A 26,955-nucleotide genomic window follows, 5' to 3' on the forward strand; every position below is an offset into this window, starting at 1 on the left:
CTAAGCTTTTCCTGTGCTTATGTCCCCCTTTTGAAGACAAATCCATCTATATTAAGTTTTGCCCATTAAAAGAGGTGCATTTACAGTTACTTTTTAAATAAATTCTCCTAGCTACTTCTACAGTACTTTAACCCTAGCTTGCATGACATGCATTGCAGTTTGGCACAGCTCAGCATTTTGTGCTGTTGGTTGGGTGCTGATAGAGATTAACTCTCAATGACCTTTGCTAGGGCTGTTTCTACATGGTGAGTTGCTGACCAGGGTGTTTCGGGTCAGTGATGAGTGGTTGCAAGTTTTCTTTGTGAACTGCAGGCAGAAAGACCAGTGAAACCCACAAGACTGCTGACATAGATGGACTCAATGGAATTGTGCAGTTCACTTATGAGACTAGTGCTCACAAAGTTATAATAATTATATTATATTGTAGCTTAAAAATATTTAGCATTTGTCATAAAAATCTTTTGTATATAGGCTCCTTTCCCCTTAACTGGATTTGAGAAAGATATTGTTTAAAATTATGAATTAATGAGTCTCTAAAGCTGAGTTGCTGCAGCTGAGGAATATTAAACCAAATATTTATTATAGTATGCATACCTGACTAAGAATGAATTTGAAAAGCAAAAATGAATTTGCATACAAAGTGACAGCTAATACTTGTATCTTCATACTTGGAATATTCATCAATGTTTTCGGTTTGGAATGAATTCAGGAACGTCTACTCTTAAATTCAGAAAGCCTGCCAGCTGGAAGAGGTGTGGACGGGTGTCATTCAATAGCAGGAACATCACCACTTGTTGTCTCCTGGAATCAACACCAACTCTTGTTTTACATCTGAGGTATTTCACAATCATCTGTTCCTGTTTATATGCATCAAAACTCAACAGAAAACAGAAAATCCTTTGTTCTCTTCTTGGACAAACTATTAACAAAACAATCACTAGTCTAGATCATTGCTGGGCTCTTCTTGGTACTGCCAGGAGCAAGGAAAAGTAAACCTTGTATTAATTTTATTTAGTTTTATTTTTTTCTTCTGTTGAGCGTGACACCAATATAAACAGGTTTTCTTTTTTGTTTTATACAAAAGTGAAAATACACAGTGTACATGGATGAAATGGGGAAAATCTGGTAATGGTAAAATGTATTTCTTTTACATTTCTTTATTTTTTCACTTTAGGAAATTAGATGTAATATACACAAGACTTACCATATTACCGAGCATGCCATACCATTTGTTTAGGTATCCACTCTCAGCAGCTTTTAACTGCCTGTGTTTATTTTAGTAATTATACAATTAACCATAAATTGAGAGGCACCCGGATGAAGAGGTTAGCACTGCAACTCCAGTGTTCCTTAGTTTGTACCCCCCTAGATGCTACTAGTATATATTTTCTGGGTCTACAAGGGTTTGCCTCCTGAGTACTCCAGTTGTCCTCCTACATTCCAAAAACAAATTTTAAGTTAACTGGGGACTGTAAACTGGGTGGTAGTCTGGGTGTGTCCAGAACTAGTCCCTGCAATGGATTACAGTCTTGTCCAGGATTGATTCCCACTTGGTACCTTGTGCTGCTGGCCTAGGTATTGGAAGAATGGATTGATGGATGGATACATGGAAAGACAACAATGCATTATTAATGGAAAACATCTGAAATAGGTTTCTGTCACTGTGGATTACTTTGTAACATATTAAAAAACATACTATATGGCTTGTATTTTTGATAATATACTAAGGAATTAAATATCACTATTAAATCCTATGCACGATGCTCTGAAATTAAATCTCTAAATGGATTTGAGGAGGTGTTATAAGATTCTAATAGAATATCACTTTCTAAATGCATATTTTTAGAGATTAGTTTATGTGTATTATTGAAATGTAGTCAGTACATGTCTGAATATGTCCAATATGTCTGGTTTTGGCTTACAAGATTGAAATCTTATGTTCACTATAATGAATATTTCCATAGTATTTCAAGTAAACAAATGTACTTATATATATATATATATGTAAATATTTTGAATATATTCATATTTTGAATGTATTCATATTAAATCTACACATAGAGAAGAATAATGAAACTGCTGGAATAATACAATATAAAATTTGAAACAGTGGCATATAGGGAGTTTGGGCAGGTAAGTTGCACTGAGGCTGGTGACTGCATGGCTGTTGTTTCACAAGACATTATTATAGACATGCTTGCTTACTTTGCATCAAAATTAAAAGTTAATATTTTTAACAAGTCTATAAAGCCTAATTATGAGTACTGACCTTTTAGGTGAGTTAGATGCTTGATGTATCTAACATTGATCAAAATAATCATTTTTTAATTTAATTTTACATGAGGGATGGAATAATGTACTATTTTGTACAAGGGCCCATTAAATTTTAGTTATGCCACTTCTATGAAAGCGGGTAGTTTTAAAGTATGTAATATATGGTATGCTGTCAAACACTTTCTGATATCTTGTTTATTTAGATTTGTTCAGAACAACATTATCCATAAAGTAACAATATGTAACAGGTTTATACAGTCAGGTTCATAACAATTTGGACAGTGACACAATTTTCATAAAATGGATTTGAGATAAAGCAATAATTAGATAGATAGATAGATAGATAGATAGATAGATAGATAGATAGATAGATAGATAGATAGATAGATAGATAGATAGATACTTTATTAATCCCAAGGGGAAACTCACAAATTATGCAATTGAAGTGTAGACTTTCAGTTTTAATTTCAGGGGTTTACCAAAAATATTGTATCAGCTGTTAAGGAATGAAAGTCATTTGTCTATATAGCCCACCCATTTCAGAAGTACATGAACATTTGATTGACAAGATGTTCCATAGCCAAGTGTGAGCAGTTCCTTCATTATTATATTAACTATTAAGCAGGTTGAAGGTCCTGAATTGATTCCAAGTATGGAATCTGCATTTGGAAGCTGTCACTGAGAACTCTCAATATGAGGTCAAAAAAAGCTGTTAATGCAAGTAAAAATAGTACCTTATTGGGCTGAGAAAACCAAACAAACCCATCAGAGACACAGCAGAAACACCAGGAGGGGTCAAATCAACCATTTGGTATATTCTTAAAAAGAAGGAATGCACTGGTGAACTCAGCAACACCCGAAGGTATGGAAAACCACAGAAGAACTGCTGGATGACTGCAGAATTCTGTCCTTGGTGAAGAAGAGCAACATTCAGTCAAACCAAGAACACTGTGAGGAGGTAGACCTATCATTACCAAAATCTACAATTAAGTGAAGACTTCATGAAAGTAAAGACCACAAGGAGCAAACCAAAGGTGACCATAAAGCATAGGAAAGACAGAGTAGACTTTGCCAGAAAACATTTTTTAAAAGTGTGTCCAGATTTGGAACAATTTTCTTTGGACAAATAAAACTAAGATCAATATATACTAGAATGGTGAAAAGAGAAAAGTATGGAGAAGAGAAGAAATGGCTCATGATCTGATAACACAACATCTATGAAACATGGTGGAGACAGTATTATAGCATGCATGGCTGTGAATGGAAGTCAGTCACTCGTGTTTATTGATGATATGACTGCTGCCAGAAGTAGCAGGATGAATTTTGAAGTGTACAGGGCTAGACTATCTGCTCAGATTTTGCCAAATGCTGCAAAATTAATTTGAATGCTGCTCTGCTCATTTCCCAAAACATTTTAACACTGCTCTTAGAAAACAGAAAATCAACAATTTTGGAAATGTATGCTATTGCACAATGGGAACAGCAAAAAGCCATGGAATTAAAGAACGGGTATAATTAACAACAAGAATCAGTGCCTAATTAAGCAACTGGTTGAAGTTTCAGGCCCTGACTTAGTTGTTCTTCTGTTGGCTCACTTACTTTACATTTCATTTCTGTTTAGGTGCCATTTAAGGAAAGAAATGAAGAAATTCAGAGGAATGATGAAGAAATTTAGGGGAACAAATAAAAAAAAACAAGTCAATTAAACTTAAGAGTTAAACCTGCAGCCACTGAGGCCCTCCAGGACCAGAGTTTATGTATTTATTTATTTAAAGTACAGACAAATAAAGTTCTGTTTATCTATCTATGATTTAAGCTTCTTGAAATATAATATGAAGTTTAGTAGAAAGATAATATATATTTTAGGAGTGTTACTGATTCTAACCTCAGTATAAACAGATGTTTAAGGTGACTAACATATGCTTATGTTACATACATAATCTGAAGTTTTAACAAAATGGTTTAGAAGCTCGATGAATGGATTCTTATTTAAATTTTGGAAATTCATGTACTTTCACCTGGAATTACTCATTTTCATTCAAATGACAGTTGCAATATACTGTACAACATTTGACCAAATGGAATTGTTTTTTTTTTTCTCTAATACAACTTAAATTATTATAAAAGCAAGGCTCGAGCCTTTCTGTCCTCAATATGAACGTTACTTAAGATGACTATACAGGCTTCTGCTTCAGTTTCCTTATTTAATGTCACCTTCACACAGCCACACAGCAACAGGAAATCATTTCCTCTTGTTACTTTGACTGTCCTGGCTTGAAAGCAGCACCAGAAAAGGGTGGCTTCCTTTTAAATAAAGCTGCACTATCAGCACTTCTTTTTCCAATTGTATTTGTAAAATGATATTTTTCCACATAATGTATATAATTAATATTAGCTAATAAACATACTAATTTAATACATCATTTGTTTGTTCAATTTGTTTAAGATTTACTTTAAATTGCAGTCAAAATCTGCCTCACATAGTTTTCTGCTTACATCTTATGGGAAATTTACAGGAAAGTGTTTTTTTCAGATTTTGCATTAATATGCCTAGCTGACAGAATTTATTTATATCTGTCTAGAGCGTGTTTATCTCTTGAAATTTCAAATTATTCAGAATAAAGAATATATTCAATAAAAGTAGGCAGTGTGGCACAATGTGGGTTTAAATCCTACTACTGACACTGTGCCTGTACTAGAGATAGTTGAAATAATAGAGATCATTAAGACTTCGACCTGAATTCTAAACGATGGTGTCTGCACTTCATAAGTACCCATCCATCCACTTTCTGCATATGCTAATCCAAATGTAGAGTTGTGGGGGGCCAGAGCCTCTCAGGCCAACATCAAGTACAAGGCAGAAAGCAACTCTGGAAAAGGTGCCAATTCATCACAGGCCACCTTCACTGGCATAATCCCATTCGCTCATACTGCACCCGGCTTCTTAAGAGTTGTCAATGAAGCAAACAGTCACTTTGAGATGACAAACATGGACAAACCCTAAGAAAACTATACATAGACATGGGGAGAAGAATGTGCAGATTCTACATAGTGAAAGTGACTTAGAAATTTAGTGTCTTTGGAGGTTTTAGTTATTATCCCAATAAGAAAGGAGAAACTCAGTCCTGAGTCACAACTAGTGCTTAGATTGTTCAATCAGGTCCTCGAAAACAATATCCATTTATTTCTGGAAACCACTTTTTCAGCTACACTGTTGTGATAATTAAACCTGGAATGGAGAGCAGACCTGCACACAAGGCCAACTTAAATTCTTCAGTTAAACTCCGTACACTGCCTCTTCTTTATGTCTTCTTGATCTGTTTCTCAAGCAGACATTTTGCACAACGGAAAAGTCTTTTTTTTTTTTTTTAACTCTCTCCTTTATTAGTATTCTCATGAAGAAAAAAATTAGTTTTTTTTGCTGCTTTCTCTTTTATCATTCTTCAGATTTACAGACGTAATTACTTTATTATATTGACATAAGGAGCAAGATGTAGAATCACAAAATTTTTTATCATCATGCTATGACGTATGAAGCCATGCTTTCATGTCTGTCCTGCTGTTAATGCTGAAATTTCACATCTGATAATTGCAATCGTTCACTTTAACAGACCAATCTTCACAACTGTTCTAATATGTATTATTATCACAGTAGTAAAGGAAGAGAGTGTTTTCATCAAATTGTTTCTTAGGTCTATCAAATTATTTCAGTTGCTTTAACCAGTGTAAATGGTGTGGTTTTAACTAAAGTTAAACATAAATAAACACAGGTTGCAAAAGCATTGTTAATAACTAAAGCAAAAAAAAAATGTAAAAAGAATAAAATGTTGACCAACGCATTAAAAGAGGCAACCAATAACTTGGGTAGGTAAATTTCAAGCTCAAGTTTTCAGCTGGTGCATTTCTTTTATGCATTTCTTTTATCCCAGTGGTGACATCAGTGAAAGGACATAGCTTTTCAAAACTATGGTGTGAAAAACATTCCTGTTATTTTTTTGCTTGTGCTAGGGAAACAAAGTTGGTTGGTTTTTCAGCTTTGAAGACCTGTTTTTGATGGAGACGAAAAAGATAAAGAATGATATACAGTAACTCGCTGTGTTATCCAGCTTTGTATAGTGAATTTTCAATGTCAGTGGGCCTCAGTTAAAGTGCTATTGGTTAGTCGGACATATCAGAAGTACTAGACAGCATATCTAAGTAGTTTTTTTGTCTACAATATTAGTTTTTTTTTTTTTAACCAAGACTTAATATTATTAGTCCACTCAAGCGGCTTACTGTTGAACATACTACATACAATCCTTGGTGGTGCTGGTCTGAAAGAGTGAAGCAGAATTCCATATTCAAGCTGTATTCTGTAATGTTGCAAAGGAGATTTAAAATTCATTAATCTAAAGCTAAAATATGCTAAAAAGTTTAACTCTCCATTTTTATTTTCTTTATTTTTTTTCTTTAGCACAAAAGCTTAAAATTAGTGTTGCTTCAGTATGCAGAGGATTTGAATGAATGCCAACAAACCAACAAAAAAAAAAGTTAATTACTTTCAGTCACTCAAAAAAACCATGCTATTCTCTTCTTATCACGTTCTGAAAAACAGCATCTCCATCAGCTATAGAAAAAAAAATATGCTTTGCTCTGTGCAATCGTGGCTTGGATCAATTGGTTCTTATTTCTTTTTTTGCTTCAAAAAGTGCTTAACACTGATCAGCATTGGAAAGTTAATGACGATATGTAGGTGAAAAACAGTGTTACCTTTTCAAAAATGCAAGCTACAGACTGATAAAGAAAAAAAAAAACCAGTGTAACCAGTTTATCTCAAATTTATTGTCAAATGTGACGCACCCTTATTCCGCCGAAGCAATAGACAATGTTGTCCTTGTTTTTAACTGCATTTGTTTCCACCACTCTTCAAATGCTGTCTGCACATTGTCAAGGAACTTAAAATGGTAAACCTGTGTCCAAGAACCATCAAGGATATGAAACAATTCTCTTAAGATAAATGTTGTAATCCAGTGAGGCAATGAAATTATTATCCCAAAGTGGTTGAGGAAAAGATAACTGCAACAGTTGCTACCTTTGATGACATGCTGTGTTAATTGATGCTCTTAATTTAAACTTGGTGAAATCTTTTGGAGCAACATATTGGCTGATGGGAATTGTAGTCCCCATTTTTGGATTTGCATAATGTTGTAGATAAGATGTAGACAGTTGGGGTTAGTAAATATTTAAAACACCTTACTTCCTGGATCATTTGTGGAAAAATTGACTACACTGACAACCACAGCTTTTTGTGTCTTCCTCAAGCTTCACTGAACTTTGCATCTTTCACTTCACTTCTAGAGAGGATTTCATTTGCTTGCCTGCCCCGTTTCTCTGTGAGATCACTGCCAGCACTGTGGAGAAACGGGGGACATGGTGCATTAGAATATCCCACTTGCTAGAACATCATTAATGACAAATATCAACAAAAAAAAAAAAACATGTCAGATCATTTTCACTTTTCTTGAACATTATCAAATTCATCACAGCCTTTTCAAGATCTTGGGGCATTTCATTTTCATTTCTAAATATTGATATTTCAAAACATGCTTTTTAGTGGATACCTACAACCCTAAATGTACCATCCTGCAAAATTTTAGCTGATCTGGTTTTTGTTGATTATATGCATATATACACATACATACATACATATATACATATTATATATGTACATACATATTATATATATATACACATACATACATACACATACATATATATATACACATACATACATACACACACATATATATACTGTATATATACATACATATACATATATAAAACACATACATACATATATATATATATATATATATATATACACATACATATGGTGGCATCCGGCTGGGGCTGGAGCCCGGCTGGGACGCCCAGGAGGACCGGAGGAGGGCTTGTACCTCCTCCAGACCGCGAGGGGGCATCCGCCCTGGTTATGTTTGGGGCCACGGGTAAAGGGCTTGGAAGCCCAGCCCTGTAGGGACCCGTGGCCACCGCCAGGCGGCGCCCCGGTGCCTGAATATCCCTGGAGCCCAGCACTTAAGCCACACCAGGAAGTGCTGGGGGGAAGACGACAGGGGACACCCGGACGGCTTCCGGGTGCGCAGCCGGCACTTCCGCCACGCTGGGTCGTGTCTGCGGAGGAGTGCCGGGAAGCAGCGGGAGCCCATCTGGGTTCCTATTTAAGGGAAGCGGAAGAGAGCGGAAGTCGGGTGGAAGAGAGACGGAGCTGGAGAGAGGATTGGAGGTGGCCAGGAAAAAGGCACAAAGACTGTGAGGCCTGGACCTTTGGGGGAACGGTGCAAAAGGCACTGGGAAGTGCACGAATTTTGAAAATATTGTAAATAAAGGGTGTTTGTGGGTGACATGAACGTGTCTGCCTGTCTGTGTCCGGGTCAATCAACTTCCACAATATATACACATATATATATACACACATACATATGGTAAGCCACAAGAACCCTTATGAACATGGGGTGGGTGATTCGTACAGGTAAACCTTAATGAGTAAATAGAGGCTTATAATAAACAGTCACAGAATAAAACTGATAATGGCCATTGTAAGTCATCAATCCTTAAAAAAAAAAAAAGTCATCACAGTCAAGCAGACTCTTGGAGGAAAAAAAGCTCAGTGGAAGCCTCTCCCTCAGTACAAGGTTAGTCATTAATAACTAGGAATCATTTTTTATTTGTAAAGGTGCAGAGAGGGGCGTCTCTAAATTAATTCTTTATGAAAGTCTGACTCATCATCTGACTGATAGTAACTTGAGTGTTTCACAACTAATTGATGTAGACTAATAAAGAACAAAGCAATAATTTGCAAATTGGATTCTTGTACGTGTAACAAGTTTGTAGTAAGTTAATTAACTCACTGTTTTGTGAGTGATCTCAGCCCATGCTATTCTCTGTGCATGTAACAATTTTGACTCCCTAAATTAAACCTAAAAAAGTACATTGCGCTTGTAGTTTTCACCATTAAGCTAACAGCCCCCTCTACCTATCTGCTTAAGCATTACAACAATGCTCTCTCTCTTTTACCCTGCTTACTAAGCCATACTGTGAAAACCTTTTAAACTTTAAAGTGCTGCCATCTCTGTTTTCCCTTGCTCAGCACATAGTCCTGTGTTTTCCAGCATAATATTTACTTTGGACAAATCTAAACGTATAAACAACATATCTCTGCAGTCGCTCAAAACACTTTCCAGTCCTCAGGCATTCTGTAGCTGCACCATGAATTGAAACATCTTATTTCAAAGCCTTGTCTGCTTTTATAACAATGTACTCTTTTAGACTTGACAAATACCTTCAACTGCAATGTTAAGAAGCAATTGATTGCGGGTGAGAAACTGTCACTGACATGTACAAGAAACAACAGGCAGAACCTTTAATGTACCTGTAAAAATTATGTTCTGTTCTTTGGTTTTAACTCTGCTTTCACTTAATACTCTTTATAAATTTTGCACTTCCCTTCTAATAATTATTTTCCTGAATATGTAAACTGCAGGTGCTGCATCATGGTTTAACGCTAAACCCACAGGAGGCCAGAGTCAAGAGCAAGACACGAATCATCTCTGAACAGGTCGGCCCACTGCAGATTCCACTCAGTCTCAAGGCCGTACAGAGATTGCTAGTTTGGTAATACAGTCCAAGTCTTTGGCATGCAGAAGTAAAACTAAAGCAACTGAAGAAATTAAGAAAATTCTATATATACACATTAAGAATGTGCAAAAAAATGAAGGATGAAGTGCTTCTAGCATGTAGTTGTGCTTACTACCATAACTCATAAATGCTATCTCAGATACTGATTCATTTAGTAAGTTAGAAAACTAAAGAAAGCACAGATATACAAAAGAAGCTTTTATTTTTCTTGAGCAAGCTCCGTCATGCTAATAAAATATAAGCCACTGGAGAAACTATAAGGAATAGAGTGAGTTTAATGATAAAATTACACTTACAGTTAAATTTATTTGCTTAGCAGATGCTTTTATCTAAAGTAACTTACAAAAGAGGTAAACATAATCAAGGAACATTAGGCTATGGCCTGTTTGTTAAGCAAGTGTAATAGGACAGGTAACAAAAGCTGACTGCCACAAGTGAAACAATGTAATATCTAGTAATTTACTAACCAAGATAAGTTCAATTGCTTTATCGATTGCTAAACTAACAAATTAACCAACAAAATAAAAGATCGCAGAGCACAGTTTTTTTCTTCTTCAATCACTTAGATAGGAGTTCACAGAAAAGTTGGATTTTCAATTGCTTCTTAAATACATTGAGGGAGTCAGCAGTATGGATGGAGGTATGTAGCCCATTCTACCAACTGGGAACTACACAAGAAAAGAGTCTGGATTTAGACCTGATACCATGCAGAGGTGGCATCACCAGATGCTGTTCAATGGCAGAACTGAGTGGATGAGAAGGTGCATACCGCCTCACCATTGTCTCCAAATATGCAGATGCTGACCCATTAACTGCTCTGTAGGCAAGCATCAGGGATTTGAACTTAATGTTTGCTGCTACAAGGACTGAATGCTGCGACCTGAAGAGAGGTGTGACATGTGCCCATCTCAGCTGGTTAAATACAAGATAGGCTGCCACATTCTGGACCATCTGCAGCAGCTTTAGAGCACATGTGGGTACATCCTTTCAGGAGCAAATTGTAGTAGTCCAGATGAGACAAGGCCAAAGTCTGGACCAGAAATTGTGCTGCATACTCTGTCAGATAAGGTCTGGTCTTATGAATGTTGTAGAGTGTGAACCTGTATGAATGAGAGACAGTAGAAATGTGGTAGGAAAAAAATAGCTGCTCATCAATCATCACCACAAGGTTGTGTACAGACTTGGCAGGTGTTAGCAACAATGAGCCAAGCTGTACAGAAATGGACAGTTGAACAGAATATTTGGCTGGGATGACAAGAAGCTCTTCTTTAGCCAGGTTGAGCTGTAGGTGGTGGTGCTTCATCTGGGTTTAGAGATTAGTAAGACATGCAGACTCTAGCTGGTACCTTCTTGCCCTCAATAGGGAACAACAGGTACAGCTATGTATCATCAGCATAGCACTGATAAGAGAACCCATGGGACTGGATGATGCAGCCCAACAAAATGGTCTACGGAGAGAAAAGTAGAGGACTCGGCACCGATCCTTGGGGTACATCTATGCATGTCTGGAGTGCCTTTGATAACTCTCCTTGCCAGGATATGCTCAATGATCTGCCCAAGATGTAGGACTCAAACAATATGAAAGCATTTCCAGTAATGAGAGTGTCAGAGAGGGTGGCAAGAAGGATGTTGTGGTTGACTATATCAAAGGCAGGAGAGACACCAAGCAGGATCAAGACCAATGAAATGTGAGTGGTTCTAGCAAGTCACAGCTGGTGTAAGAAGACGCTATATAGTGTCCGACCCGGCACAAATTGGACACGGGAGGCACATGTAAAATAAATAAACTGTGTATTTTTCTTCATCTGTGGGCCACGCCTTCCCCGTACCCACAGACAAAACACAGTCCCAAGTATTAAGTGCACAAGTACAAGCACAACTCTCTGGCACCACCACTCCTCCCAAGCAATCTTGTCCTCCTCCACCTGACTCTGGCCACTGAGTGGTGGTCACTGGTTCCTTTTATAGTTCACCCGGAAGTGCTCCAGGGGTTTGATCACCGAGTTCCGGCTGCTCTTCCAGGTGTGATGCATATGCTGCCCACATGGGTTCAGGAGTCCCAAACACAGCACCCCCTGGCAGTGCCTGCGGTACCCAACAGGGCTGCACCTAACTCCAATTGCCAGGGAGCCCTGTGGGAAACCAAGGCACTGCTCCACCCGAGGGGGGCGGCCATCTAGTGTCCAGGGGGAGGTATTGCAGTGTCCAGGGCTGCTCCCCCTGAATATAGTGGGCAGGGGCGTCCCGGCTGGGCATGGACGCCAGCCGCCTGCCACACTGGTCAACCACCATTAGTAGAGCCATCTCAGTCGAGTGGGAACAATAGCACTGACAAGGCATAGTAAGCATTTAATTCTATTATGGATGACATTCAAAGATAAAGATGAACCATCTAGAGAAAATACATGTGTTAGTACTCTTCCAAATTAGTTTTATGCCAGTAAAATGGGAATGGCCATATGTAAAGTAAGAAGCACTATGTTCCTTGTGTGGAGCTCAAAGGCTGCAATAACCCCAAGGTGCAGTAAGGACCACCATAATGAAAGGCGAACAACTACATCCACTGCAAGAAATTGTCTTCAGAGCTGAATGGAGTGCCTAACAACTGTCTGAAACCATATCTAAGCAGGAGAAAACATAGCAAAATTTTTAAATCTTTTGTCTCTACAGTGGGTTGGAATTACAAATACAATAGCCTTTCAAGGATAGCATCTGAAGATAAACTTTAAAAGTAAAAACAGCATGTTTAAGTATTTTCGCTTGCCAAAAAGAGTTCAAGCTCAGGCTCTTGTTAATTTAAATCCATGAGTAAAGGTAAATCTATATCCTCTTGTGGCACTTTTTAATTTAGGAGGGGAATAAAATACATTTGTGAACTCAATTATGGCATTCATATACAAGTTCAAAGCATAAAATGGATAAACAAGTTTGTTATAAACTGTTCTGCGGTATATCAATTTTCTTTTCATTCTTTTTCAGAAAGAAAAACAGGAAAAATAAAAAATACCAGACAAATAGTAAATAAGGCCTTGAACAATTCAAACCTTGATTTAGTGTGCTTATCCTAAAAGGCAAAGAGCAATTCTGTTAGGGATTACACAATATTTTTAAGTCATCAGTAAAAGTAACAGAAAAGATGTTTTCAGCAGATTTATACTTTACAAAATGCAATGCTGCATCATTCAGTTAAACATTGTATCTGAACAATAGTCTATCTTGCTTGACATCATGGACCTTTCTTCAAAATTGTAGCATATTTACAAGGAAAACACTCATATATTGCTGAAGCAGCTACAGTATCAACATATATCATTAAACCCAAATGTTAGAAAGCTGCGGTGGAGTGACAAAATAGTTAGCATTGCAACATCTACACAACCTCAAAAATGTGAATATTAACTGGTGAAAGTAAATGACCCCCATATGCATGTGCATGTGCATCTGAATGGGTCCCCCGATACACTAGCACCATATCCAATTCTATTTCCTGCCTTGGACTCAGTGCCACTCTGATAGGCTCCAGCCTCTCATGACTTGGAATTGGATTCACTGGGTCTGAGGACTGGCATGCTGTGTTGTGTATTGTGTCACCTCACCCATGGCTGGACCCAGCCTTGCATTTGATGCTTCTTATATTGCATATGCTTCATCAAATAGACTGGTAAATGGACAAATGGCTCTGCTGTGTTGCCTAATTTCTGGTGACTATCAATAAACAACAGTAACACTTTGAAAATCAACATGTATATCTCACCTTATTTTCACAGGGTTTCTCTGACAGTAAGCACTATCACAAGAAATTTTGCAAAGCAAAACCTCAAAACACTACCAAACAGAAAAGAACTTTAAGTGTAATTCTTTTCAAAATATAAGATTATATCACTGGAAATATTGGTTTACTGGGAAGAGCCTGCAAATGTCAGAGCAGAGTATAAAGTGATGAGTTAGGGTGAACAAAATTTAAAAGAGTGAATTGACAGCACAAGTAATTTAGCGGTTCAGAAGAGTCATCATTTGCATTATAGTAACCAATTCGAAAGAACCATATAAAGTAACATAACTTTTGTTCTTACTTTGTACAAGTATGAATTGATTGATGGAGGTGCAAGAAAGGACGCAAGGGTGAACATGTTCATTTGTAATACTAGTTTAGTTAAGTTTCTACAAGTTACTGTTATTTTTCCCTTTGGCAGTTTCATAATTTTATTTGGTTTTGGGACATATATTAAATTACTAAGATCAAACAATACTTTTTTCACCATTAACCAGACTGGCGGCCCAACCAATACTGATTCCTGACTTGTTGCCAGGTTAGGCTTTGGCCCCCTGTTGCTCTGAATTCGATTAAGAGTGATTAATAATGTTATCTTAGAAAACTACTAGTATACTCCTTTGAAAAAGATCCATTGACACATCACAATAAACCAAATTATAACATAACATTCTCAGATTTGTTTAGTCCAGTTCAGGCTCAGAGCGTGCTAGAGATGATCCTGGCAGCATTAGCCTCAAGGGAGGGAGGAAGTAAACCTGGCTGGGATGCCATAACATCATGGGGTCTACTAATACAGACACTCAAAGTGGGCTCATTTAGAGCTGCTAATTAGGCTAATGTGTGTTTTGGGGAAGTAGATGAAAAGCAGATGTCCCAGATAAAAACCCACTTAAGGAGAACTGGAAAACTCCACACAAGTGTCAGTTAGGCGCACAAATCAAATCCATGGCCCAAAGGTGCAAGGGTCAGCAATGACACAAAATAAATTTAAAAATTATAAGCATGCAGTAATGAGAATGTAACACATGAAAATGTCAGTAAAGAGTAGAGAATAACTCTCTCATGGGGTTATCTTAACATAGAACATACTGTAGAATCAGGAGTAATATATCAATTAACTTTATTCTATTTATAAGTTTATTAAGCTTCTTCATTCTCAACATTTATGACAGAAATTGGCCGAACCAGAGGTACCATTGGCACAGAACTTCACTTCCTGGAAGGTGGTCTACTTTGTGAACCTTGTCCTCATGTAAACAAGGGGTTCTTTCTAAAGATTCCTGGAAACTCTCAGTCAGCCCAGTGTTGGTTTGAGATCACATTGATCTACCAGTAAGTCTTTGTTTATACTATGTTAGAAAATATTTATTTTGTTTATTAGTAGCTTTAACCAAAAACTAACTGCGAGAGTTGAAAATGATATATTACTATTTTGCAAAACCCAATTATTTATCTTCTTGTGGGTTTTTTCAATCTATGAGACTATATGAGTATGTTAGCTCTCTTTTTGTCTTTGGTGTATTCTCCTACTTATACGTTTTTGCATTCATTTAATAAAAAATATTTGTTAACAGATTTTTAACGTGAAAAACAACCCTTGTAAACATACAATAGTTTGTTAAACTAAACATCTATTTGATATTTTCTCTTTTTTTCTTTAAACATTCTTTTAATGACCAGTTATATGTTGGGATTAACACATCTAAGCAGCCCTTCAAAAGTTGACTACTTCCTGGCAAGTTTTTTGACAATATAAATGAGGTTCAAGGTGTTCTATAATTTTAAATATGACATGACAAGTTAATTACACCCAAATAAAAGATCAACATATTTAAAAGAGCAAATGCCTACAGGTCAAATATAATTTCCTTTTGTCCTTAAATTCACTCAGCATAATGTATTTTAGGACGTAAGAGGCATCATTTCTTATGAAATGAGTCAAAACTAAGGAGAAACTTTAAAAAGAGAGTGAGTCATATTGCTAGGATAGTGTTAAGCAACGTCAACGTTGTAGTTACACTTAATGAGAAAGGCATGTTTTACCCACCCCTGCAAACTTAGGACAAGCAGCCCCGCATTATCCGCCCAAAGAGAGTGCCTGCTGTGAATCAGCAGTATACTTGGAGCCCACTAAATGAGTTCACTTTGTTCCAATGTTCTAATCTAAGGAATTCAAAGAACATGTTTGTTTATTCCAAGTTGTACTGTGGAATACTACACCTGAAAAGAGATGGCAAAAAAACATGACAGAGCTTTACTGAAAGTGATGAGATTCATAATGAAGAGATCTGTGTTGAAGAATATCTGTCAGCAAAGGAAAATGACAGGAAATACTAACAAGAAGAAAAATGGCAAATGTAAAAGTTTGAAGAAATCCAGATTTGGCTGGACCCAATAAAATCTACCAGTACCTGTATATTTTGATGATGAGTAGCAGAGATATGCAGTGGTTAATTTTTCAGCTCTACAGCTCCAGATACATGGGTTCAATAACTATCTTGTCTACCAGTGTGGTGTGGGCATGTTTAAAGGACTGAAAATTCTGGTTCTTGGTTTCATATTCTCTGAGTTCTTATATAAATGCTAGGATGATTTGCAAATAAATGAGCTGGTTATTATGTGTGAAGGTATTAAACAACAAGGACTAGGTATCAGGGTCACCTACATGTGGCTGCTTGAGGTATATCACCAACGCATGTATGCATGTCACTCGATTTTTGTCTTTAGCAAAGGTGATTTAAGTAACCCTACCCATTTTGGTGACGTAATGCAGCTCAATGAAGGAGCTTTTACAGGGTGGTGCACAACTATGTCAGTTAATGTGACAGTTTTTCCTGTCCCACACCCTTCTGATCTGTTTATGCTTTAGTCCGCCCTCTCTGCTGTTCATCATAAATTTACATTATCAGCATCCTTATTTTCTTCCCATGTGCTGTATATGGATGGTCATGTGAAAAAGGACATATTGTACACTGCTTTTCAGCCTATTGTCTTAAAAGTCAGTACAGTACATAATCAAAATCACCTAATCCTCAACAATCAGCAAAACTGTTGTTAGTTCTGTTCCACTTTCTGAAGGTGTCTTACTATTATTTTAAATGTTTCTTATTTTATTTATTTAACAGTTTCATGGGAACACATCGACTCATGGAGTTCTCTACCGGTTTTATTGATATGCTATTAACGATCTAATTTATTTTTGAATGTATTCATACAGTTTACTTTACTATGGTGTACTTTGTTTTCTTACCTTTAGCAATAAACACATAAATAGATACATCATAAAACATTTCTAAGGATAATGGGATGAATTGTTTGTACATTTACAGTATTAAATTGCCAGTCATGTTGAGCCAAAAAAAGAGAGAGTCAGGTTTAAAAGGATTAAAAAAGAGACAGACCCTGTCAAGAGACTGGCTTCCGGGCAAGGTGTATACAAAAGAAGCCTCTGAATGATTTTATTAAAAGATGAGCAGTGATACCTTTTGTGCAGTTTAAAAAAAAAAAGGCACAGTTGAATTATGTCCCAAAAAAATATTTTTTTTTATTTTAACCGCAAATCCCTTGTGACCATGAAAAGGATCTTTATTTCTTTGTATATTCCATACATTTATACTGGTGATGCAAAGCCACTTTCCAAAATTGAGGACTGATAAGATACGCATTTTAGGGTATGTTGTAAATATAAAGCTCTTTTTATGCTTGATGGACAGTTGTTACATAATGTAAACTGGGGTAGTTTAAGGGCCTTCGGTATCTGTCATGGCAGGTAAAAGTCCTCTTTAGGAAGTGAGCTAAATTTGAGTTTTACTGATTATGTTGAGCAAGTTAATGACTTTATTATCATGGTTGCTTCTGCATGAAGAAGGTCAAAATCAAAACAATACAGTATACTTTTTTCATTCAAAATGAATACTTTTCAGAAATTCTCAGAAACATTAATTACAGCACCTTATCTAAACTCTATAAATTGCATATATTTTAGAACCATTAAAAGCTTGTGCAGTGGTTAAATCTACATTGAAGTGATGAAATGGTAGAATTAAATATTGCTGAGCAAAATTACACTTCAGAAATGCTTCAACAATCTTAGGGCAAATTTGATCTCTCCCTTTACTTTTTTTACTTTATTATTTGGTGTAATGTAATATACCTCAAAGTTAATGATTTTATAACTGTACTGAAGAATTTCCTTCAGAATTTTATATCTTAGAAAGCCATGGGGCATAAAAGATGTATATTGTAGTATTGGTGCTGAACGCTGCAATGGATAGATTTCAGCTCTTTACATGGCTCTTTCAGGTGGCTCACTATCCTTAAAAGGACTGCTCACCTTTTCTCAGCTTTGAGAGTCTCCCTGCACCACCGCTGCTTCACAATGCCTTGTCCTTACCCTGTATTTTTTCACCACTGGCCCAACCTTCTCAAAGCTCAATTTGAATCAGTGTCAATTCACTCTGACGCATTTTTTTTCTCAGCTCAGTGAGCCCAAAGCTCCACCTGCATCTGCACACCCAGGCCAATGGACCTTAGCAGGCAGATGGAAAATCAGTGGTGGAGCTGCAGAGTTGGCAGTCTCTCAGCTGTTTTCCCCCCTGTACTGCTGCTGCAAATGGCGCTCCATATTACGGATTTGAGTCTCAGGACTCTCTAGCAACTCCTCCAAAGAGCCATAAAGGTCCATTTTAGGTCTTCAAGGCACTCGACACTCTGGTACGCTGTACTGTAGGTCTTCCCTTCCTGCTGCTGACATTAATGTAGTGTTGGTGCCAGCAATGGATAGACTCTCTGCTCTTTACATAGCTCTTTGAGGTGGTTCGCTATCCTTAAAAGGATTTCTTACCTTTTGCTGCACTAAGTGGAAACCATACAACTTTGCAGCCTTGCTCTTTATATAGGCATCCCTGCCACTGGTGATGCAATGCCAGCACCTACTTGGGAGACTTATCCCTGACTGATGTAACTTGTCAGCACTGTTACAGTATGTAAGATTAATTGGTGATTCTAAACTGTTCTTGTGAGAGTGTGTGTGTGTGTCTGTGTGCATGAATGTGCTCCTCAATTAACTTCTGCCCCCATCCAGGAATGGTTCCTGCCTCAGACATACTGAAGTAGGTTCCTGCCTCCACTGAGCCCTGAAGTGAATTAAGAAAGTTTATGAATGTTATGTTACAATAAATTTTTCTTGTGAGCTCTTCAGAAAATATTGAAAGTTGGTACATTGGTGGAGACCTTGAGTATGATCCATGTACTCTAAGTACTATGAAAATGTTGTTACCTTCTGAAATGGTTTATATCTTATTGGAAATTAACTTAAAATTCCATATTTTATTGTGTATAACAGATTAGTTCATGTTTCCTTCAACATATATTAACAACTATGTGTAGGTGTATGTATTTAGTTAGACTGACTTTTGTTTTGTCTCTAGCAGATAACCTTTGTCATAGCAAATGGATAAAAATGGACTTTCTATCTGTGTAACTGTTTGTTCTTTAAAGATTTACCTTTTCCTGAATTTCTACTCAAAGTTCACCCATCTGTTGGAAAAATAAACATTATGTAAGCATAATCTGTGTATAATTATATAAGCTCACAACTATATTCAATTAAGTTTATTTTTGTATAGTGATCTTCACTGAATGCATGTTCAGAGTGCTGTAACAAACCCATATGTAAAAAGCAATTACTGCTTTAAAAATTACTAATTATATAATTCATAAAATGAAATAAATACACAAAGGTTGTTTTAAACACACAATATTTGTAGTAAAAATACATTTCAAAATACCACAAATCATGGTAAATGCATTCAAATTACACACTGACATAGATCACATTAACTAAAGATGTTTTGGCTCCAAAAGAAAGTTATTAAGCATGACCCAAGACATACTAAAGGCACATGGAATACATTGCCATGAAATGTGGTAGATGGTACCCCTTTAAGGACCTTCAAAACTTGACTTGATATTATTGTATAGAAATAAGGTGAATATGATTGACACGGTGTTCTTGTCAAAATACTCTAATGGGCTAATACACTGTTTAAATATATTCTAGAGAACATGGACACAAAATGGCATGTGAAAAAGAAAAGAAGAGTGAATGAAAAACTGGGACATCCAACTTCATTTGAATCAGTATATTTAATTTAGAAAATTAGATCATATATAACAATTAACTTTATATATTGTTCTCTGAAAACATTTTACATGTTGTTGCAGGTGGCTGGGAGGGCAACCCGGCCGGGACGCCCCGGAAGAGGGCTTACTCCCACCTCAGACCATGTGGGGGCGACCACCCTGGTTGCTATGGGGACCACGGGTACAGAGCTTTAAGGCTCGACCCTGTAGGGGCCCGTGGTCATCACCAGGGGGCGCTCCAATGCCTTGGGGACCCTGGACCTCAGCACTTCCGCCACACCTGGAAGTGCCTAGAAGAGCAGGGACACGCGGAGTGCTTCCAGGGATGCAGCCAGCACTTCCACAACACTGGGGCGTGTCGGTGGGAGATTGCCGGAGCACACCTGGAGCACATCCGGGTGCTTATAAAAGGGGCCGCCTCCCTTCAGACAAGGACTTGAGTCGGGTGGAAGCAGGACGAGGTCTGGGAGGAGATCAGGAGGCGGCCTGAAGAGAAAGTGAAGGCATTGTGTGTGTTGGCCAGGACTTGGGGTACTTTTGGGGACTGCGGCACTTTATTGTAAATATGGACTATGTAAATAAACGTGTGTGGAGTGATTTAGATGTGTCTGCCTGTCTGTGTCCGAACCAAGTTCCACAATGTTTAAAAAGTCTTATTTTTTTAAACAGGTATTCACACATGACTCTTAATTAATAATTAACTAACTATTTTCGGGCACACTTAATACTAAAAGCAGACTTACATTTCTGGTTTATACCATTTATCTATGTGCTGATTGGCATGATTGGAATCATTCACAGTCATTATACGTAAATGAACCTAGCTGATTAAAGGAAGCTTTCTGTTAGACTTCTTCAGTCTGCCATCTTGTATTGACAAGAGCACATGGGACTCCACCAGCTGATGTAAATAAAGGAAATCAAAGTCCGAGTCCAATTTAAAATGATGACTCAAGACTCTTTTTTTAAATTTAGATTTTTGTAAAATATGTGACAAAATATAGGACAGATCTGAGTTACGAAAAAATAATACCTAAAATAAGTAACATTATTAAAAGGTAACAACTGTTGGAAATTAATGGAATTTTTTGTTTAGACTTAATTGGTTCGAATATTTTGCATTAGGGCTTTACAAAGGACTATTCTATTTAGAAAGTGTTTTTTGGGACCTGGTATGTTTGTGGTTCTATTTTACGTCTTCGATCATCTTATTTCTTTTCTGATTGGTTAGGTGGTGCATTGTGCTCTCACAGCTCCAGAATGATGGGTATTTATCCTGGTCCTATCTTTGTTTGTGTTGACTTGGCATATTCTGCCTGTGTCAGGTTGGATTTTTTCTGGGTACACCATTTTTATCACGTCACAAAGATGAGTAGGTTAGGTTAACTGGTGACTCTAAATTTGCCTGTATTACCAGAAACGAGTGAGTGTATTTGGCTATGTAACCTAAAACAGACTTGTACCCTGTTTACACGGGAATCCTGACCTGCCTTAAATCCAGTGTTGTTAGTGCAGACACTTACTCCCTGCATCCTGAGACTGAAGTAAGTGTAATCAAATGAATGACTGGATGAAGACTTAAACACTGAGATTTTCTAACCAACCAATCAAACACAAGTCTACAAAAAAAAAAAAGAGTCAGGATTGCTTAGAGTCTTGTGACAGAAAAGATGCCAGTGTTCCAACTAGCAGAATATTCTTTTTTGATTAAAAGTCAAAGGTGGCATATTTTCAACAAACTAAACTGCCTGGGGGAAATGTCATGGTGGGATCTACAGTCTATTCTGGCAGGGATTTGTATTTTAGATTTCTTTGTGTATTCCTTAAGTTATGCTTCCCATGTAAATCACTTTCCCATACTTACCTTACTAGGAAGCTACTTTAGCTCATTATAGGACAAACTGATGTACTTAACGTGGGAAAAATAAAAATCAACATACTCAGAAAAAAAAAAGAAAAACCTCAGTGTCTGATAATAATAATAGTAATTCATTAAATTTACTGTATATAGTACTTTCAAGGTACTTAAAGCATGTTACACAGAGAGTGGGGAGCCTCTTCAACCACCACTAATGTGCAGCATCCACCTGGATGATGTGATGGCAGCCATTTTGCACTAGTATGCTTACCACACATTAATGACCACAAAGAGTCAGGACCTCGGTTTTATGTCTCATCTAAAGGACAGTGCCATTTTACAGCACAATGTCCTTGTCACTGCATTGGGATCCACATTCAGACAACATGGTAGGCGCCCCTGCTGGCCTCACCAACACCTCTTCCAGCAGCAATCCAAGCTTTTTTTCCCTATTGGTCTCCCATTCACACATTGGCCAGGCCTGAACAAGCTTAGCTTCAGGTGGATGACCTGTTCTGAAGTGCATGTGCTATGGCTGCTGGCCAACATGTGGCATGTGGTATGGCTGCTGATCAACATTCAGACTCAGTACTCTGAAGCTGTGCTAATCATTGGAATCTTCAAGATCTTTCTCATAAAATATGTAAGTATTACTTTGCCTTTAAAATGTAAATAAAATAGAATATTACTTGCTAACACCAAGAAGAAAGGAGTGGTTCTGTTTACACGTGACAAACAATCTGTGCAGATGACTTTCTATTAGGTACATTTTGTAACCATTTTGTGCAAGTTTACACAAAATGATCACCATGCCTACTCTATAAGAAGGAAAAACAGAATGCTACCTGAAAATTGCTTTAATGTAACACAAGATGGGAATAACAGACTTTTGAAATCATTTGTGAATAGAGATACATGGATAAAGACTAAAGAGGTGAAACGCAATAAGGAAAAGAATAATAAATTCTCACCTCACTTAACCCACCCTTGCTCTCAGGTGTCTGGAGCACTTGTTGCGGCTTGTCCACTTACTCACACAAAACCACAAGGCTCTATTTTATGATGCACTCAAGCTGTCAGCCACCCACCTAATGCCTTGCTCACTCCAAGCCATCAACAAGATAATAAAGCTTTATAGTCCATGTTATGCCATGTGACTGGAATACAAGAATCTCCTGAATTACAATAATTATGCCATTCCCATAATTCTAGGAGAGAAATGCTCCAGCTGTAACAATTTATGTAAAAGCAACACATGCAAAAGTACCTCCTGGTCACACCAGCAGAGAAGGCATTGGAAATGATTGTGCAGAAGAAAGAGCAAATAGTACTGCTATGGTTAAATGGGTTATTTAATATTTATCAGGTAAATATTTTAGTCTTAGAAATGCATCAAAATGTAAAGGTCGATTATTTTTTTAATATCAAGGTTTGCTGAGGAAAATGCAAAAAATAATCAAAAAAACATGTTGTGTGGGTATATGCATTTCAAATGCATTTTAAAATACACACAAAAGTGATTTAAAAATCTATTTTATTCTTTTTTGGATACTATAAAAATTAATGTACTGTTCTAGGTGCATGTATCAATTGTTTAAAATTACCTACATAACAACAGTAAACAGAGAAAGCATTGAGTTTAATGTATTATTGGAGCAATTAGCCTTATAAGCTAGTAACAGAGTTTTGAAGGTAGATCAATATATATAAGCCAGTACAGACGAACCAGAGGAGGAGTGATCCTCTCACAGTGATTTGTTTGGGTCTAAACTTTGGCAGAAGCTTTCCGTACTTGTAATAGGTCTGTCATCAATAGTAAAATATAATTTTAAAAAGTTGCAATTGCCCAAATGAGGGGTGAGAAAGCATGGAAAAGCAGGAACTCCTACATTTCCCGAACCTGCTTTTTCCATACAGGAAAATAAACCCAGAATGAGATACAAGTCCATACTCATGAAACCTTCTACAGTACACTGTCTCACTGTGGCCAATGTAACAACATTGAGTAACCTACAATGTTCAACTTCAGGATTTGGAGGTTAACAAGCGCACCTAGACACACTCATGCAGACTTTCAAATGACATGACAACCTGTTCAACAGGCGCTACAACCCTGACAACCTATTTAATGTTACTTAGTTTACTATTAAGCTATTCAGTGTTACTTATTTTTCCATTAAAACTGGAAATCTGCCTATCTGGGGAAAAAGGAAAACAAGACCAGTTCAGTCTTGAACTTGAACAGAAAATATAGACTCCAATTGTTTCTAAACACTTGGAAGGTCTGTCCCACCATAAACAGGGATTCTTAGGGTGAACAGGTGATCCTAACCTCAAAGTAAAAATTGGCATAGAAAGAAGAACTCTTTGCTTGTTTTTCACGTCGAACTGTTCTAGAGAAATATCATTCTTCTCTGCAACTCCTGTTAAGCTCTGTCAGGTTAGATGGAGAACATCTGGAAACAGCTATTTACAAGTCTAGAGATGTTAAATTGGGTTCAACTCCGGGCTTTGGCTGGGCAACTAAAGGACAGTCCTAGAGTTGTTTCTAAGCATCTCCTTTGTTGTCTTTGCTTTGAGCTTAGGGTCATTGTCTTGGAAGGTGAGCCTTCAGCCTAGTATGAGGTCTATCAGATTTTCAGGTTGCAGATTATCTTTGTACTTTGTTCAGCTTTTGCTCAACCCTATCTAGTCTCTTTTTTAGCAGCCCTGCTGCTAAAAAACAATATGAGGCTGCCACCACCTGGTTTCCTCCCAACTTGTCTCTTATCTTGGTTTCATGAGACCAGAGAATCTGAGAGTCCTATAGTGCCTTTCTGCAAACTCTAAGTGGGTTTCCCGGTATCTTTTACTGAGGTGAGGCATCTGTATGGCCTCTCTGCCATAAAGCCCAAGTATGTGAAGTGCTGCAGTGATGGATGTCCTTCTAGAGGTTTCTTCCATCTAAACACAGGTTCTCAGGGGCTCATGTAGAATGACCACCTGGTTCTTTGTCACCTCTCTTACCATAACCCTTTTTCTTTGATTGTTAAATTTTGCCAGGCGGCCAGCTTTATGAAGAGTCGTGGTTGTTGCAGAACTCTGCCATAAAAAAAATATGAAGGCAACTGTGCAATTCGGATACTTCAATGCTGCAGAAGATTTTTTTGTAGTCCTGTCTAGATCTTGCCTCATCATAAGTGTGACTCTAAGCTCTGCAAGCAATTCTTTCAACTTCATGGCTTTGTTTTTGCAAATTTTACACATTGCCAACTGTGTGATCATATATAGAAAGGTGTGTGCCTTTACTGGTCATATCCAAACAATGGAATTGACCAGAGGTGGACCACAATCAAGGTGTAGAAACATCTCAATAATGATGAACAAAATGGGATGCACCTGAGCCAAATGTCAAGTGTCATAGCAAAGTGTCTGAATACATGTGCCAGTGTGATATTTGTTTTTTTTTTTTATTTTTAATAAATTTTTAAAAATTAGTAACCTGTTTTTGTGTTATCATTCTTGTTGCAGGAACAAGGCTGCAACATAACAAAATGTGAAAAAGTGAATGGGTCAGAATACTTTCTGAATCCACTGTAACATAACATGTACAAAAGAGAGAGCAAGACAAACAGAGGATGGCATTTAGAAGTATTATTGGTATCACTAGTCCCATCAATAGTCAAATGTCCCATCTCTATTTTCCTGTTACGTATTTGTATTGTTCTAAACTGACAATATTCTAATAGTTTCTACAGATCTTAAGTCACATATTACCCACATTGAGTAAGTACTCTCCAATATTCATCCATCCATTATCCAACCCACTATATCCTAACTACAGGTCACGGGGGTCTGCTGGAGCCAATCCCAGCTAACACAGGGCACAAGGCAGAAAACAAGCCCCGGGCAGGGCGCCAGCCCACCACAGGGCGTGCTCACACACACATATCCACTAGGGACAATTTAGAATCGCCAATGCACCTAACCTGCACATCTTTGGACTGTGAGAGGAAACCGGAGTACCTGGAGGAAACCCACGCAGACACAGGGAGAACATGCAAACTCCACACAGGGAGTACCTGGGAAGCGAACCCGGGTCTCCTAACTGTGAGGCAGCAGCACTACCCACTGTGCCACCATGCTGTCATTCTCCAATATAAGAAAAAAAAATGTCTATTTGTAAATTTGAAAAAATGTGACCTGCATCAGTCATCAGTTTTATTTTGAATCAGTGCTGGTAAACATCTGTTCAGGTTTCCTGTGATTTATGTATTTATGATACAAGGAATTCTTGGTCTTCCTCAGTCCAGTCACACTTGCACATCCACTCCACAGAGTCAAAGAACATGTCTGCTACAAATGTTGTCTGTCTGCATGGTTGCTCGCCAAGTGCTGTATGTGTCATAGGATCCACGGGGCAACGGTGTCTATGATATATAAGATGGATGCTTATTTTAAGCAAGGACCAACCTTAAACTCTTCCATGGAAGGGGTGTGCAGAAGACTAGCACTCAAGTAAACAATTCAAACAAACAATTTAGGGTAAGATTTTGCTTTTGGCCTTTGAGTCATTTACATTTTGATTTTACTTTTTTTTTCTAAAATATTTTGTCAAATAATTTGTCAAACTTTTGTTTGTAGAGTCTTCCTTCAACTTTCACTATTTTTAACTTTGGCCTACAAAGAAAGACTTCTCCTTATTGGTTCTGCTCCATATCCAAACTCTCTGATAGGGCATGGAATTTCTATCCAACTGAAAATAACAGCCAGTACATTGTTAGCTTTGAAAAAATAAAATGCATCCATTTAATCTCTTCTATTACATTGTTCTTTATTTTGTACTTCACCGTGAAGTTGTGCTCAATAGGGCACCACTTAGAAATTCTGTAGCCCTGTGTAAATTCAGACCTTAGCTACTATCCTCCTAACCAGAAGTAATGGTTTATTGTATTTAAATGTTGCAAATTTTTTAGCTACTTTTCAAAACCTTGACTATTTAATAAAGGTTTCTTTTTTCTTCTAAATTTTTAATAAATATATAAACTTAATGAAGAAGAATGAAAAAAAGAAAAAACTTCACACAGTACTGAAGGCTGTAAACAAAATTGTTAATCCGTTTAGAAAAGTACGCCTTTGCCTGAGGTATCTTCTATAGTTTTAGCCTTTGTTTCTTTTTGCTTATTATTGCAAAACAAGACACTCCATTTGGGGTTCCAGTTAACATCTG

The sequence above is a fragment of the Polypterus senegalus genome, chromosome 14, assembly GCF_016835505.1.
Source record: "Polypterus senegalus isolate Bchr_013 chromosome 14, ASM1683550v1, whole genome shotgun sequence".
Lineage (NCBI taxonomy): Eukaryota > Metazoa > Chordata > Cladistia > Polypteriformes > Polypteridae > Polypterus > Polypterus senegalus.